Here is a 16929-nt window from a genome sequence, read left to right as displayed (position 1 = left end):
AAAATAGGTAGAGTAACAACTGCAGCTTGCCCTGAATTTTATACTATGTGTAAAATTAGTTATATGCATGGAAGGAAGCAACTGCCATTTGATAAATTATTGTTATTTAGGTAATCAAGAAGAAATATAGTTTAGGATGTGATTGCATAATGATACCAATTTTCAGAAAATTTCGTCTTTATGTACTCTTTCAGCTTTTATAAGTTACTTTATAGTAATTTCAGAATAAGAGAGACCATTAAACAAATGGAAAAACCAATTTCCTATTGGAAAATAGGAATGTCTACCTAAAATGCTTTGGGTCTGTTTGAGAGCTGGAGAGAGGCCTGTGAGAGGTCTGTGGGTACCAGTATGATGTAGATGTGAAACAAGGAGCACCTGCCTCTATGGTGCAGTTAATGGCTGGACTGTCCTGGGCAGATGGGAGCACAAGATCTTGAGTGCTAACCAGGGACTAGCTCAGTGGGCTGCTGCCATGCAAGACAGAGAAAAGCTTTCCTTGTGCATGGACAAATCTACAATTCCTACATCCTAGCACTTAATGAGCAAGTATCTGTATATTCCTAAGTACATATTAAGAAAAATGTCAGAGCTTTCTTCCCTACTCCTCCATGTTCCTGTGGAGATGAATCTTCTAGTCAGCACAGTGAAGGCTATTGGAGAGTCTGTGAGATCCACAGATCTGGCAGTGTGGCCAGCAGAATCAAGAAAGGCAGATCTGGCTCTACTTTACACAGGCCCTATGTTATGTTGGGACCTTCTGGGGTCACCTACACAAGGAAGCTGTTGTGGTGACGTTGTGTTGGAAGACTCAGAGATCACTCTCATGTCCTGTGCAGGTGGGCTTAGTGCCCTTTAAAGCAAGAACATAATCCACATGAAAATAGGAGTGGAAGGTTACGGTCACTGTTTTCTGTTAGTTGCTAAAGGGAATGGTAACACGTGGAGCATCTACTCTGCTCCCAGGCAAATGATAAACTTTGCAAAAACTATCTTGTCTGTGTCCTTTTGAGGCATTCAAGTACAATAAACTGAAAACTACCTGAATTTCTTTACAGGAACAAGTTCCAAGGACCTTGTGAAGTGCTATGATCAGCTGAATTCACATATTAATCTCCCCAGAAGTGCGAAAAGAAGAGGTAACTTCTTCATTTGATATTATTTTTTTTCTTATTTTTCCTATTTGCACATATACTTGGAGAGGTTGTAATTCAATTGCCAAAACTTGTATTTTTTTACATGCATTTTTTAAATGCTCAGTATTCTTTGTGTGGTATTCAGTGAGCTTTTCCTGGCAATTTAGAACAGAGAAGGTAAGTTTGTTTAACTCCGCTCTATATTGTGAATTGTGAGGAGAACTTGGTTAAGATTAGTTCATAACACCTAAACAAACAGAAGTTTTCCCTGCATGGTGTTTAAGGGAGTATACTCTGCAACCGCGAGCTGCTTAGTGCTGTCAGGGTGAGCCCTGCGAGGGAAAGACAAACCCTGCAGTGCAGTTTCGGGTGACCATTTCTGGGATGTTTATCTAATGTTCTGAACGCCCCTTTCTGTCACCTCCTTGACTCTAAATTTACTTGCTTAGGCATTTAAGTCCTGTTTTAGGAAGGCAAGAGCTTGTTTTTCCTTGCCAACCCTAGTTTGCCTTAAACAGTAGATGTGATACCTACTCCTCAGATGAAAAAGATTAGGAGGCTGTTAGCATTAGTACTATTTATATTGTGCTAACATGCTTTAATCCTCTCTCTGAGCAGTGCTGATGGTTTAAAATAATGACTAGGCAATAAATTTTTACCAGGACAGGTATACAAATAGTACCAAGTCGAGTGCTGCTCGGGGTCAGACTATGAAAAGAATGGTGCCCCAGATTATAGTGCAAGATGAAACTGTTTCATTTGCTATTAAGATCTAATGGCACATGTTTTTAGTTTTAGCTACAAAGCTTTATGAGCTATCATTAACAAGGTCCACATGCATCTTCTGAAGACAGCAGTTGCTCTGATTTGATGTATTAAAAAAAAAAAAAGTAGTGGGCAGATGGGGGGGACACTTATGTGGTCTTTTCTGTTCTTGAAGGCGATCCATGGATCTTCCAGGCAAACCTGCTGCGTTCCCACAGTCCCTGGTGTGCAGACAGGGCCGGCAGTGTTTGTGCCCTCTACAAGTGGCTCTTACCACAGCAATGGGCATCTCAGCGTCTGTTTTCAGAGCGATTCATGCCGAAACGGGCTCAATATTTCAGTCAGTGACCGACTTCAGGGGGAACCACAGGTGTACTTGGGAGAATCCTGGCCTTGGATTTGTTGCAGTCCTCTGCCGCTTCCAAAAACTCTGCTAGAATCCTGAAATCCCTCTTGTACCTGTACCAGATGTGAGTAATGGCAAGAGAGTTAATTAATCTTGACTTTGCTACAGGACAGCACGTCCTACTTGTGCTAATTGGGCATGATGGCCCTACAGTTTTACATTGAGTTGCTTGACAAATAGAAGGTTTCTGGCAATGCAGACATTTTTCATAAATGCCTTTTCACTAGGATATTATAAGCTAGACATTTTTTTTCTTTTTCTGCTATTTCTGTTTTTGCTCTCCACTTTGTCTTTTTTTTTTTTTTTTTTTTTGGCTATAAAAAATCAGTTTTTCGTTCTATTCCTCCTAGTTTGAGAGCCACATTTAGCCGGCTTTAATATTTGCTGTGCAATGTCTACTTTTCAACACATCACGCTAAGATATTTTTCAATAAATAAAATATATAGAGCAGAAGTTGGAGAGTGGTTAAGTTTAAATTTGTTTATAAAAAGTAGTAAGTTAAAAACATGGTTTAAGATACAAGCAAGAGGAAAGACAAATCCTTTCAACCTCAGTAGTTAATCACATGTTTAAATGAGCAAGCAGACTTGATAATTTCTGTATCTGGATAATAATGCTGGGGTGTTTACTAAGATCATGCTCTATGAATGTGAAGGAATCTGGCAACATTTCTTTGGCAGATGCAGGTTTCAGGCTCTGCGGTCAAATAGGAGCTGTTACAATCTCACTAATGATAGCTTCCCGTAAGACAGAGTCAAAACATCATATGCTTTTTCTGTAGATAACAGGGTCATTGTAGAGTTACATGTTTGAGTGGTAGGCTTAATATCTGTATTGCACATACTTTTTGCCTCGAGACACTAGGACCGTGGCATAACATATGTGGTACTGAGGTTAGGATAGGTTTGTGCTATTTGATTTATTGAATCAAGTGAAGACGGCAGTCAAATTGTTTTATTGTGTTCCAGGTTATAGTGACAGAGATATCTAACCACTAGAAAAGATGTCAGAATTTGGCAAAATACGCAGTTTACTCCTTTGGAAGCTATGGTGTTTATGTGTCCTCCCAGATATCTTTTTGTTTGTTCTGTTATCGTGGTACAATAATGAGAATGACATGATCTATGTTTGGTTTGGTTGTTGTGTTTTCCGTCCTCTAGTTAAACTGTAGAGATAAGTGACTGTTCAGTTCAAGGTCTTGGATTTTAAGTGAGAAACTTGCTGTTCCCTCATTCATCCCTCAGAGCCACGTGACAAACCACAAGCATGAGAAGGGGAGGTAACGCAAGGCTCCTTGTCAGCAAATAGTGGCCCAGTTTAAGCTGTAGCTAGGAGTTCTTGGCTGCTGCAGAGGACCTGCTGCTCAAACGTTTAAAACACTTGACAAATGCTAATTTTCTGAGCCCCTTTTCATTGTGCATCAAGGAAATCTTACGTGCGTGTTGCCAGTGGGGATACAGAAGAGCACAGTGTGGAAATGGCTTTGCAGGGGTCACCTGTTGACTTCAGCGTACAGCAGGATAGAGAAATCCAGTCTGGGCAGTTTAGTTACAAAAGCTCTTGCTTTACTCATTTGCAGGTTTTGATACTTGCCCCTTTATTTAGGAATCAAACAGATACTCAAGAGGACGTTTTCTCTGAAAGCCCAGTGCTTTGTCACTTCTGCTCTCTTGCTCTCCTGCGTTAGGAAGTCCCAGTTCCGTCGCAGCCTTAGTGAAGCGCGAGGCCCAGGCACGTGAGGAGCCATCGGCTGCTCGGTGACACGTGTTGCCCTGTGATGGGCAAGGGGTGTCCTGCACACGTGCAGGGAGGGCCCCAGGGATCCCGAGCCTGTTTGTGTGTGCCCTGTGCAGCACAGCACGTTGGCCTGGATTTTATTGCTGTGACCTGAACTCATCTCTGCACCACAAGGGAAATACTTGCAGTGCTTTACAGATCTTGGAGACAGTCTCCTTTTCCCAGCAAGAACTAATATATCAAGCTAATTTACTGCCGTGGTGTGTTGCAAAGCCTATATAATATTGAGTAAACATTGTTGGCTTATACATTAACTGTAACTAAAACCCTCTGCAAACTTTATTCTGGCTTTGGGATTTTCCTTGAAGGGATGACTGAGAAGGGAAGGTTGTGGGTTTTTTTTTTTTTTCGGTCTGCCAAGGAAACCTTACTCTTAAACTTGACAGATCTGTTAATTTTAGGTCAAGTGGCAGGAATGTTTTGGAGCTTTCTGTGTGAATCACTCAGTTGACTCGTTTTCACTGCCAAGATCCCTTAGCAGTGTTTAACGTGGTTTCTTTTTCTTACCTTGTGTGCAAATGTAACTGAAGAAATGAAGAAAATAATTTAGGTATTTGTCTGCTTTGGAAACTTGGTAGAGCTCCTATGCCTTTGTATGACAAAGGGCTATAATGTTTTGGATGTTCTGCTGCAAATAGAAACCAAATACTTATTTAATTCTTTGAGTTTACGTAGGACTGCTTATCTGAGCACTGTAATGCTCTTTAGCATTAAGAATTAATTAGAAAATAAAGCATTCATGTAAACAAGATGCCTTAAGAAGGAAGCAGGCTGTGACTGGATATATTAATGCATTAGGAGGAGAGAAATTCCATTGTTTGTTAATACACATGTTAAACCACAGAAATTCAATTTAAAAAGTTGTAATTTGTTAATGTTCTCCCCCATCCTGTTTTATAGGTGAGCAGGGTGCGGTTGTAGGAGGTTGAGGAGTTGGCCCATGGTCAAAAAACAAGCAGAGAAACAAACCCTCAGCGCCAGGATTCCTCTCGGCGCTTGTTGTGGGTGTTTTTGGGTGTACAGACTGGAAATGATGCTCTCTCCTCCGCTGGGGTGGCCGTACTCGAGTGTGAGCTCAGCAGGTAGTGCCTGACCTGAATGGATCTTCTGGAAGGGTTTAATCTGCTGCCGTAGAGGTCCAAGTGTGTCCTGTCCTGCTGGTATCCGAACAAAACATGCTTGAGGTCTTGCATGAGGATTGCTCAGATGTGCGGTGGCTGTTAAAGCAATAAGGCCCCGATGAGTGAAAGCAGCAGTGAAATAAATGTATATGGCAGGCTCATAAATGTAATGCATCAGAAGACAGGGTGGAAGCACCAGCCTTGGGAATTTTAAGAGTAGACTGGCTGCTCTTTTAGAAAATATCCTCTAGGGAACCTGTTCTGGGAAGTTGAAGACAAAAGTATTTTTCTGTGCAATTCCCATGAAGCATTTTTCAATGTGTATGTTTCTATTATTTACAGTAACCATATGTTCTAGCATCACTGGAATTTTCCCAGTTTCTCACGTGATGGTGTCCCGGGGTTCTGAGTAGATGAACTACCCTTAATCAAAAATGTAAGGGCTTTATGTGTATTCAGGACATATTGCTCTACTGAGGAAAATTTGTTCTGACTTTATTATGAAAAAGCTATCCACTGTTGGGGTGTTAACCTTATTTTTGGTAGAACTGGTAAATGTGGAGCAGTAAGAATGAAGAGAAATCATGATTGGTGCTACTGTTTTACTCAAAGTGAATATTAATGTCACCTGTTCTGTCTTTCATGATAAGTTCTCTCTTTTTTTTTTTTTTTTCATAAGTTTATTGTTGGAAGCCAGTAAATTACTGGGGAAATTCTGTCCCCGAGGAAACAGCCAAATGTCACTACTCAGGTAGAGTCTGTCGATGGTACCATCAGCATTTATTGTAGAAATGCAAACCCTTGTGTCTTCTGCAGGAGTGTGGCAGCCCCCAAGTAGGTCTTTAAAAAGCATCTGATTCTTTTGTTAGAGAAGCTAATCACATTATATCAGCCTAGATTCCTGCTGCATGGGACTGAGTTTGGGGGAGGAGCACCCCCAACCTTTCCCTTTTGATTCCTCTCCTGCCTTTCATAGGGTTTTTGCTGTCTCTGAGCCCTGATTCGAAGTGTCACAGTCTGTACGATAGGAGCTGTGATGCTTTTTGAGTTCACTAGAAAACAAAAGATCATTTCTCATTGTTTCCTTTCCACTGGGGGAAATAAAAAAAAAAAAAAAAAAAAAGCAGCCCCTGGATTGCTTACTCTTTGTTCTTCAAAGAAAGCCAATTGAATCGTGTTGCATTTTTTGTCAAGTACAGTCAAGAGGGGATTCTTTCAGAAGAAGAAAATGGGCAAACAAGTAATGTGGGAGCAAACAAATAATGAGGACCTGGATTTTGGACTTTCAGGTCTATCTGAGAGTTTTATTTCTTTTAAAGTAACTTAAAAATGAGTATAGTTGTATACCACTGTATTTTCTGCCTTTCTGTTTCTCCCTTTTTTGTGTGTGTGCGCGTGTGTTTTCACTGACCTTGGGGTCTGGATCAGGGCCAGGGTAGCGTTTCCATTTTCACATATATAGACTGAATCCTGTGTGGGGGAAAAACATCAGTTGGTTTCAGATTTCATTACAAATTTAGAATTCATAACAAACTTTTTAGATCTTTTGGAAATTCATGTTCTAGTTGGAGGAATATAGCTTGAATCATACAGAAAAAAAAATGAAAAAAAAAAACCTGCTTTGTGTTGTGGGCTCTAGCAGAGAGGCCATGACAGAACGTATGTCTAACCCACCTGCTCTGTTTCCCACCTATGATTTTACTTATTCAGGCCCTATTCTCATCATTTTATGAACACCGAGCAACCTTTTTCAATGCCAATTGGATTTTTCAGATAAAGCCACTAATTTTCATTGTGCAATAGAAATCAGCTTTCAATGGTATTTCAATTAACTTTGCTATTAAAGAAATTGCTTTTTGCCAATACTCAATGGTTGGTTGACATTCGGAGAACACATGATGGTTTAATACAATCTGTATTGAAAGAACAACTGCGTTTGTTGGCTTTGGATGAGTTTTATGTTGTTTGGGGAGTTTTCAATATAGCTGACATAATGCAGACGGAAAACAAATGCACAAAATATAGTGAGATAGAAGCGTTCAAATATTCTCTGCTGTATTCCGCTTCATTCAGGCACATATCATATGTGTTGCAAATCCTTTTTCCATAGGTGACATAAGCCTTTAGATAGCTTATATATCTTATGCTTAAGTAATTTAAACTCCAAGAGTTTATTTGAAAGGTGCTTTTCCACCTCTAATCCAATACCATCCAATTACTTCGCTGTGTCTATCTTTATATTTAGCGTAAGGGGGATCAGCAGTCTTTGTTTAAGTAGATGTTTTGTTTACCAAAATACAGAATAACCAACAGACTTTTTTTTGTTATTGTTGTTTTTTTTCTCTTTCTGTCCTGTCTTGGGAAGCTTTTTCTGCCCTCATTTTAGGTACCTGTATCTGCTTTTGAAGAAAAGTGAGCGTGCAGGGTTTGATGTTTCGGCCCTACAGACGTGGTGGGTCAGGGCTGTGTCTCTAACAGTGACTTGTATGGGGATGGCAGAATCATGCGTGTGAAAAGCATGTTTTGCTCTAGACTTGTCCATGCAGGAAGCTGCAAATCTGGTGTCAGACATTGTTCAAGAGACTTTTAGCTGGCATCTGTCTAAAGGGAGTTTATCAATTCTGTGTTGAAAGCAGTCTGGCCTGCTTTGAAAATTGCATGGTTTGTTTGGAGACAAAAAAAGAAATTCCCTGCTTCCAACTTGCTTTTTTGTTCCTGAGCACCCCAAACGTTAGAAACATCCTGGTCATGAGACAACTTTTCTGCTTTTAGAGCTTTATCTGAAATCCGAGCAAAATGACTGGGCCAGTGTTTGAGAACTTGAACTAACTGAAAGGTAGAGATCGATCTGAACGTGCAACAGATGATGGAGCAGAGCACTGAGTAAGAGTATGGTAATAAAGAGAGAGACAGCCAAATTGTCAGCAGCATAACAGTATTTTGGATAATCCCCTCCAGGGCATCTTCTTAACAGCAACCAATTGTGTTTATCCAAAGATTAGTACAGAGATTTTTGATTTTACCGTGCGTGTTCCCCACTCACTTTTTTTTTTAATGTATTCTTTTATATATAGCACTTAGTATTCCATGTGAGGCACATCATACCACATTGGTTTAGTTTTACTGACAGTGCATTTAATGTTTGAGATGGGAGCTGGAGTAGAAGAGAAAGCAAAATTGTTTGGTTCTGTAGGCTGCTAAAATGAGGATTAGAGCCAAGCGTTTGGGTCCCAGGAAATCAGCCAAGCCTGGATACTTAAGAGTGTCAACTTGCACGTACACGACGTGGTTTCATTTCTTGAGCATTTGAGCTTTTTTTCTTTCTTTTTAATTTTTTTTCCCCCTTAAGCTGTTTGTCATTTTAGCTCTGTTCACAAGACAAGAAATCAGCTGAATCGATTAAAAAAAAATAAAGTCTTCTGTAATGTGACAGAGTTCTGTTCCTGTTGGAATAGCAGAGTTGGGATCTGCTTTGCTGGAAAGAGGGAGATGGGCAGTGGTACGAACGAGGCTTTGAGTGCCACCCGCCCTCGTCCCAGGAATGAAGAGGAGGATTTGCCAGCAGTTGCAAACAGAGGTTTGGAGGTCTGATTGTTTTTATAAGCCATCTCTCTCATTTTAATAAATATTTTAATGAAACTGTTAGAAAGGAGCTGTCAAAGAGGCTTATTAGTTTTCCCTCTGATTTTGACACCCTTCCCCACTGTGAAGCCTTGTTTAAACAGGGAAGTTGCATTAAAACAGGACAAGCCGTGAAGTGAGAGTGGCTTCATCTCAGCCCCTTTATTGGATCAAATCCTTGATCAATTGGAAACAGGTGTAAGTTAAAATGAAGCAGGAGTGTTCACACTGAGATTGGCTCTGGTTTAACTAAATTGATTTTTCAGATCAATTTAAATTGAGCTGGTGCAGTTTGCTCTGTTATTTAAATTAAGCCAGCAGGAGTAGTCTTGGAATGAGACACTGCATATGATGAGTAAGAGTATCTGAATCAGGACCATTATTATTATTTATGGGAATCTACTTTTCAATGAATTATTTTTTTCAAATTAAGGGGTAGCAGCCATAATAGACCACTGGTGTTGGCTCCATTGATAATTATACCATTTTTCCCCTTTTCATAATTGTCCTAGTGTGAACTGTGCTATTTTAGCAGAAAGTGTTAATTATTTTATCAACAATTGGCAGATCCTGCTTCTATTTACTGGTTTCCCTTTAACCAAAACAAAGATTACAGGCCCTGTTCCACAGCTCAGCTGCTAAATCTTTACTCAGAAACTTGGGAACCCCTTTCTCATGAAACACTGTGTAAAGCTTTAAGCACTCTTTGAAGCTGAGTTGTATTAAATGATAGACAAAAAAAGCCCTCTGAAGAATTGGTGCTTAATTACAACTTAATTAGCATAATTATGCATGCTAATAGCATCTCAAATGAATAGCAGTTGTCAGGAGGTTGGGACCATCTGTAAGAGTGTCGGATTAATACATCATTTTTTATTTCTAACAACGCTGTAACTCTTTCCCTGAAAGTGATTTTCATTAATCAAGTTCATTTTTATTATATAGAAAATTTGGCATTTTTCATTATGGGCCATTATCCGTTTCCCCATGCAGTCCTAATACAATACTAATGAGACCCCATGTGGCTCCGGCGCGCTGACAATGGTAGTACAGGTGTATTATTGTAATTGTTACAAACAGCGCGTGGTACCGCAGCGCCGGCGCCGCTCTCATCTCGAGACCCCGGCGTTTCCACTCGGCACCTTCCCCTGGGCCCAGTACAATTTCCAGGGCTTTATGAAAAACATACATGTTTGTGGTTAGGAGGAAGCCTGTTAAAGAGATAGGAGTGTTTGTTGCAGAGTGGGCAGCTCGCGAGTTCAGGAGGCTGCTTTTTGCTGCTTGGCTCTCCTGGCTCTGCTAAGCGACGAGCTCAGAAGAAATCCTGTACTCCAGAGAGCTGCAGCTGCAGCAGGGTGGTTGCAGTGGGTAGGCTGCAAGCATCAGCATTTGCTTGCCGAGGTTTTGTTGTGCGTGGAGGGTGGTGAGCGCCTAAAAGGATCGGTCACTATGAGGTGCAGCAGTGACGTGGTGCTTAGGGACATCCCTCCTGAATACCTGAAGACCCCAGGTTGTGACAGCACCTGCATGTACATGCGCACACCGAGCTGCCTGGCAAAGCTTGGGACGTCTTTTGCGTTTAACCAATTGGCCAGACCCTGCTGTGGGCTCTACCAAAAATCCAGAGCACTGGGATTTAGGTCTGTGGCTTGATTCATATTTGCAGTGTGGCGGCTCAGTGTGTGGCTGACCTGAACACTTGTGTTTTAGCTTCAACTAATTGGTTAATGTTTGCTTTGCAGAGTCAGAAAGCTCTGTGTAAGCTCTAAGGATTGTTTTTATTTAGTGGCATATTGTTATATTCATGCCCAATGTTTGTATTTGTTATTTTTTCAAATATGCTGTGTTTTTTCATATGAGATTTTTCCCAAGGGATTTTTTCCTCTGACTTTCCCTAAACAGCCTTGTGAAAACTAAAGGCCTCTCAATCAGTTTTGGTTTCTGTTGCTGCCCTGACTTGGGAGCGAAGGGAGCAGTTTGGGAAGAGCCTTTTGAAGAAGGAGAGGGAGCGGGAGGGCCGGGCGGGCGGTGGAGCCGCCGTGCCCTGTTTATCCCGCTGCCTGAGGGAGTCGCGTGGTCCTGGCCAACCCCAAACAAAAGAACATGGAAAATAGCTCAGCTGGTGCCGTCCTCGTCGTAGCTCCGGAGTCGCTGGCCAGCACCAGTAAATGTGGTGTTGTGATGAATATATTTGTGTGCATCAACCTTCCTCAGTGTCTCCTAGGGCTGGGCATCTCTGCGGGACGATCCCGGCAACTTTGCCCCCGCTGGTCAATCAATCTAGACCGGAGACACGTGCCCTGTGGCCTAAGAACAGGTGGGGGTTGAGAAAACAGGGCCAGGTTAGGACTGGATGAAGGTTGCATGTAAATTAGCAGCATTAATATGGACAACAGAAGCTCAGGAGAGACCATTTGTCCTGGTGAACAGCTACTTCAAGCATGATATGGACCCTGCGTAAAAATACAACTAGCACCTGGAGAATAAACCTCCCCCTCAACTTCTTATGCATTTGTAGGTCATTTTGCACTGAATTTAGCATATGCAGGCAGGTTGGTGTTGAAACAGGAACTGGAATTTGCTAGGACAGCACCACGGTTTGTGTTTCCCATCGGTTTGCCCTGCAGAATCCCAGGTGGAGCAGGGAAATGCTCTGTGGTTCAAGCTGGAGGAGCCAGAGCTCCTTGAGCCGCAGCAAGGCCGGTCCCAGCGCTGGGACAGGTCTCAGTGAGATCCACATGGACTCACAGCTGGTGGTGCTGAAGGCCCTGTCCTTCAGGGCGACTCTTCTCCTAATGGGAACAAACCATTTGCTGGTCATGAGCTCTGTGGGAGAACTTTCCAGGCAGAGGAGTGGGTAGCACTTGCTGTTGTGCTGCTGTTTCAGCACCTGTGCTGGGCTTTGCTCATGTTATGATTTTGCCTGGAAAAGATCCTGAACTGTGCCTTTGGGTGAGAAGCCCGAGTAAGGTGTCCTGTGCAGTATTTACCTGCAGACAGTGGTACAGCTTTGCCTGCAGATGTCCAGGATCTCCTTGGAGCTGAGAAATGCACCGTGAAGGGGAGAGGTTGGGTGCACTGGGGAGCACCCACTTGTTGAGCCTCAGTCGTTGGTTTACAGCATTCTTATTAATGCATAAAACGTCCATTGTTTCTTAATTTATTTGAAAGGATTGTTTAGACCTTTAATTGGCCTATAACAATATAGTGATAGCAACTTAGATTTCAATCAACATGCTCACGAATTGCCAGTATTTTAGCAATAAATTGCTAGCTAATAAACTTCTTGTAGCTTCCTTTGTAAATGCCAGCTAAAGGCCTGAACATTCTTTGCAGATTTAATTGCACATTTAGTGCTCATGTAATTTTGAATTAATTACATGCCAAATGGATTTATGTTCTATGTACTTAATAAACCTTGGTAAGTGCCCTTTTAACAATCAGTTGGTATTTAGGATCCTGTTTGTGTGAAAAGAATGACTTATGACACTGGGTCATGATGTTTCCAGCACATGTTCAGGTGCTGATTTGTAGCGCAGTGCTTCTTGTGTGTGATTCAGGGCCAGAAGCTGCAGAATTAAATGAGCACAGGTGTGAACTGAGTGGGGGCTTGTGCAGGTTCGTGGTGTCGCTGCCAAATTCCCTAGTCCATAGGGTGCTGTGCAGGTTGCTCTGGTCCAGAGCCTGCTGGTGTGAGCAGAAGGGCTGATGTTGGTTTCATTTGGAATCGGGCTGGGTTGCAAAGTTGGGAAAACTCTGGGAAGAATATGTGGGTATGTAGCGCTCAGGGGCTTAAGAAAAAGAGCACCCAACTTTCTGCAGAAATGGAAGAAATCTGTATCAGACTGCTGATTTGGCCTCCTTCTGTAGGGTCTGTTTTGTTTATCAGCCTCAGTAAGTGTCCAGGAAATCTGGCTTTCCTGTCCAGCTAAGCATTTAATAAATGAAACAAACAAAAATCAGTCAACACATTTAGACCTCTGTTATAAATGCGAGGATGGGTGTTAGGTGGATACATTAACTTTCCATAGGAAATTTGCTCCCAGAATGTTAATTTTTTTTTTTCCTAGTCTTACTGATTTGAAAGTGCGAAGCTTAAGGAATTTCACTAGCCCTGCTTGTGTGTGAGTTCTCCCCAAGCTCTTGAGGTTTTACTTGCCTTGGAAAAGCTGTGAGCAGCGTGTGAGGTGTTTAACCCTGTGGCTTCACACATTTATGCATTCGGGGCTTTTTTAGCAAAGTTGTAGCAACCTACACTTGAAAGACTTTGCCACCTTTAGCACAAACAACAACCTGTAAGCTGCAGGCTTTTAAAATTTAATAATTGACCTTTCTGCATTTTTGTCTCTCCTCTGCAGCTAACGCATCGCTTAGTGCATTTTAATGCATAGCAAGTGCTCCGGAATATTATTTCCGGCAGGTCCCGCTGTCAGGCTGGTGACAGCAGCGCCCGCCGGGGCGCGCGAGGGCCCCTGCCCTCCTCCCGCACATAGAGGCTGAGCAGGAGGACGGGGGTGGTCAGGGTGAGGGGAAAAAGGGCAGCACTAAAAGCAAAAGCAGCCCCCAGGAGCCTGTGAGGGAGCTGGGCGCAAGGCAGTGCCGCCAGGCCCTGCTTCTGCTCTGCAAACCTCTCCTTTCCCTCTGGTGCGAGGTCGCAGACAGGTTTCCAGGCGCAGGGGCCTCTGTGGAGGTTTTGCTCTCGATGGTCCCTTCTTGTCCCACTGAGGCCAGTGGCTGGGCTGCTGGGCTGAGGGTTACAAACACCTCAGGCACTGGGGAGAAGTCGTGCCTGTTACTGGCCTGGATTCTGTAATAACCAAGGAGGAAGTTCATTGCTGATGAGTGCCCTGCTTTGGGCCCCAAAGTTATGTGAAAGCAAATGTCCAAGTGCACGCAGTTCTCGTTAGAGACGGGAGAATCCGCTTGGGAACTTGCTCTTGACACGCTAAGAAGGGTAGGGAGGTGATCTTAAATTCCAGCGCTTTCAGGACAGCTTAGCTTAAAATTTTCCTGTTGATCCTGCAGTTTTCTGAAACTTCCTTAGTTAACTTTTCCTTTAGAAAAGCTACTACTTGCCTAAGAAAACAAATAAGCAAAAGCAGAAAAATAAACCCCAAACTTTTTGAAATTATTTAAATTTGTGTGAAATCGAGGGAAAGAACGGAAGAAGAACAAAGTACGTTTTGGATATTTCAAAAGTTCAAAAGTATTTGAAAGAGTAAGTAGTGAATAAGTTTTGCAAAGGTGCAAATTCATTCCAGCTCTGCAGAGTAGAAGCTTCTTCAAAGAATTTGCACTTTTTGTTACTGCTGTTACTGTTTTTTTTTTTTTAATTATTTTTGTTTTCACTTTTGCCTGGCCTTTGCTTCGTTGCTCCTGCTTGAGCCCGGGATGTTGGGACCGGGGCCCTCAGATGTGCTCGTTCCTGCTGCACCTGCTGAGTAAATGATGTGTTGGGAGGTGCCGGTGTTTGTGGTTCCCCAAGCCACTGCATGGTAGAGCAGAGTTGGCTTCTATTTGAATGGTTGTGGTAGTAAGGTAATTTATCACACACCTCATCTTTTAGCTTTTCTCCTCCTGCTGCCTGCCTTACGCCATCACTGGCGCGAGCCCGGGCAGTTTGGCCAACTCCTGTGCAGGTGACGTGGAGAGCTCTGGAGCGGTGTCTTGCTGGGAGCCCCTGCTTTGCCTTTCCTCATGTGGTGCTTCTTTCTCTGGGCTCTCTGGCAAATGGGGGCTTGAGCTCACGGGACAAAGATGCTCCCGGCTGGGAGGAAGAAATATTCTTATTGACTGATGTTGTTGTTGGCTCTGAGCTAGCTAGCTTAACCGGCTTGCTAACGTACATATGTAATTATGTAAGACTCCACTGAATGAATGGGATTAATTACAAGAAGAGGGTACATCATAATTGATTAATATAGTTAATAGTGGCTTATTTGTATCTTATTTGGCAGGGCCAAAATGGGAGAGGGATAAACAGTGGACTGTGTGAAAGGTAAAATGAGATTTTAAGTAACTTGAAGCCAGTGCGTATGATCGCTGGATTTCATTCACAGGTGATGCTGCAGACTTGGTAATGATTATCCATTGTAATGTCTTGAAGCAGACATTATATAGTGTAATACAGCAATACAGCACTTGCTGGTTTTATCTTGTGTCAAATAGCTTTTCTGCTTTGCTGAGGAAGGGAAAACTTAATTCTCATTCACTCCAGACAGCTTCCTCCTCTGCTTTTGACATTTAACCCTATGCTAAGGGGCCCAGAGCCTGCTAGATCTAAAGCCCCACCGTTAGCGCCACGCAGTGTGTCAAAATTCCTGACTGCAGCAGCCAGGGATTCAAGTGAAACAGTGGTTGGAGAGAACACGTTTCTCACCATCTCTTCCCTGCTGTTATATTCTGGCCGCGCTTCCTGCATGCCCCATAAATGTTTAAAGCAAGAGCAGCCGACGGGTAAGGTGTAGACGGGAGCGGGAATCTTTCCGGCCGGCCGCTCTCGTGGCGTTGCCGGAGCTCGGCCGCTCTCGCGGCGGCCTCGGTCTCGGGCGCTCCTGGGGCCCGCGGGGTTGTGCCCATGCGGGCGGCGGGCAGAGCTCTGCAGTCGTGCGCGGCCGGGCTCGCTGGACAGCGGCCCTCGTTTAAGATGTGATTAGTAAAAGGGCTGAAAAACTCATCCGTGTTTCTTCAGCTTTCATGTAGTACGACCTAATCTGATGTCTCAATCTGAAAGCTAGGCTTTTATGTCTCTTTTGGGTGTATATCACTTTCGGAGTGACAGCTTTAGAAGGCCTAGGAAATTTTGATAGATTCATGGCAAATTCAAGTGTTTAAGAAGCTGGAGTGCCGTACAAATCTTACATCCCCTTTTGTGTGGAAGCAAATGCCCATCTTCCTGCTCCTCCAGCCTGTCGACTACCGGCTTGCAGAAGTTAGGTGGGTGCAAGGGTTTTGCTGAGGAGTCTGAAGAGTCCAAGGCCTCTGTCTTGAGTTGCTGATCAGCCGCTTTGGAGGCAGCATCGTGGAATGCAGCAGCCTGACACTGTGCCTTCCATGTGCACTGAGGATGGAGCCCCTGGGCAACGCAACAGCCCTGATAAGGCTGTGCGCTGCCCTTGATTCTCATGTCATGCCGTTTTGGGCCTTTTGCTGTGATGCGGAGTGTGTGGTTCTGGTTCTCTGCTCAGCCCTGCTGTACACTTAATAGGAGGCTTATTGCTACTTACAAGTGGTTCCAAGGCTTCCCTCAGATTAGGGGGAGCTGCCCTTTGGACAGCGTATGATGACAAGGGCTTAAAGACTTATCAAGTGTTTGGAAGATGGTATTGAATCGTGGGGTGAACAAGCTTGTTTTTCTGATTGTATTTGGGATAAAGAGACATCTGTAGTAACTCAGTGCAGCCTGAGAGAGGCTCTTTAGGACTTTTGAAGATGACATTTGATTTGTGGCCATGCTAGCAGACTTGCACCTAGAAACATGTAATTTTTTTCTGCAAAAGCTCTTTAGGAAAAGTTTGTGTCATAAATGATTGGGAGCATTTCTTTAGGTACTTAACATCTTTAAGAGGCTGATCTGGCCCCCTGAGATGTCAGCCGGAATCTTTCTGATAACTTTCCGCTGAGTGCTTAAATAAGACATTTACTTCTCACTCTTGAAAAACAAAATCTTGTTGATTATTGTTTGTGTTGTTCTTTCTTTTCTTTCTTTTTATTATTTGTCACCAAATTCCTACTTAGTCTAGTTAAAAAATAAAAATTGTTGGTGAGCGGAGCCTGGGCTGCAGATGTCTCAGCTCCGTGATCACCTTGCTATATTTGGACATGAAACTGAGAAGCTGCTGCCAATTGCAGCTGGTCCATGGGGACCAGTGGGTTCTGTCAATGAACCTTGTTCGATTCCTCCTTTTACTGGCTGCTGTCACTGTCTTTCTGGATCTTCTAACGCCCGGGTCAATTAAGCGAGAGGTGTGGTGTGTAGGGACAGAACTTCTGCCCCTTGCAGAGGTGGTGTGCAACAAATCACAGACTAGTATTTGGTGAATCGGGGTCACCATCTAGAGGGCCTCTACGCCTGACATACCA

At 43.2% G+C, this 16929-nt stretch overlaps 1 long non-coding RNA gene across 3 annotated transcripts in view; it reads left to right on the top strand.

Moving 5' to 3' along the window:
- The window catches only part of LOC112944988, a 121584-nt gene that overhangs the window by 51413 nt on the left and 53242 nt on the right, over positions 1-16929 (top strand). For all 3 annotated transcript variants that reach the window (XR_003248900.1, XR_003248901.1, XR_003248902.1), the window contains exon 2: positions 1059-1139. This is a non-coding gene — a long non-coding RNA (uncharacterized LOC112944988). The remainder of the gene's footprint in view (positions 1-1058; positions 1140-16929) is intronic.

This window comes from Nothoprocta perdicaria, unplaced genomic scaffold, assembly GCF_003342845.1.
Source record: "Nothoprocta perdicaria isolate Ctin4 unplaced genomic scaffold, notPer1 scaffold_18, whole genome shotgun sequence".
NCBI lineage: Eukaryota > Metazoa > Chordata > Aves > Tinamiformes > Tinamidae > Nothoprocta > Nothoprocta perdicaria.
Note: the sequence above shows the minus strand (reverse complement) of the source record. Positions and strands in the feature narration are given on the sequence as shown.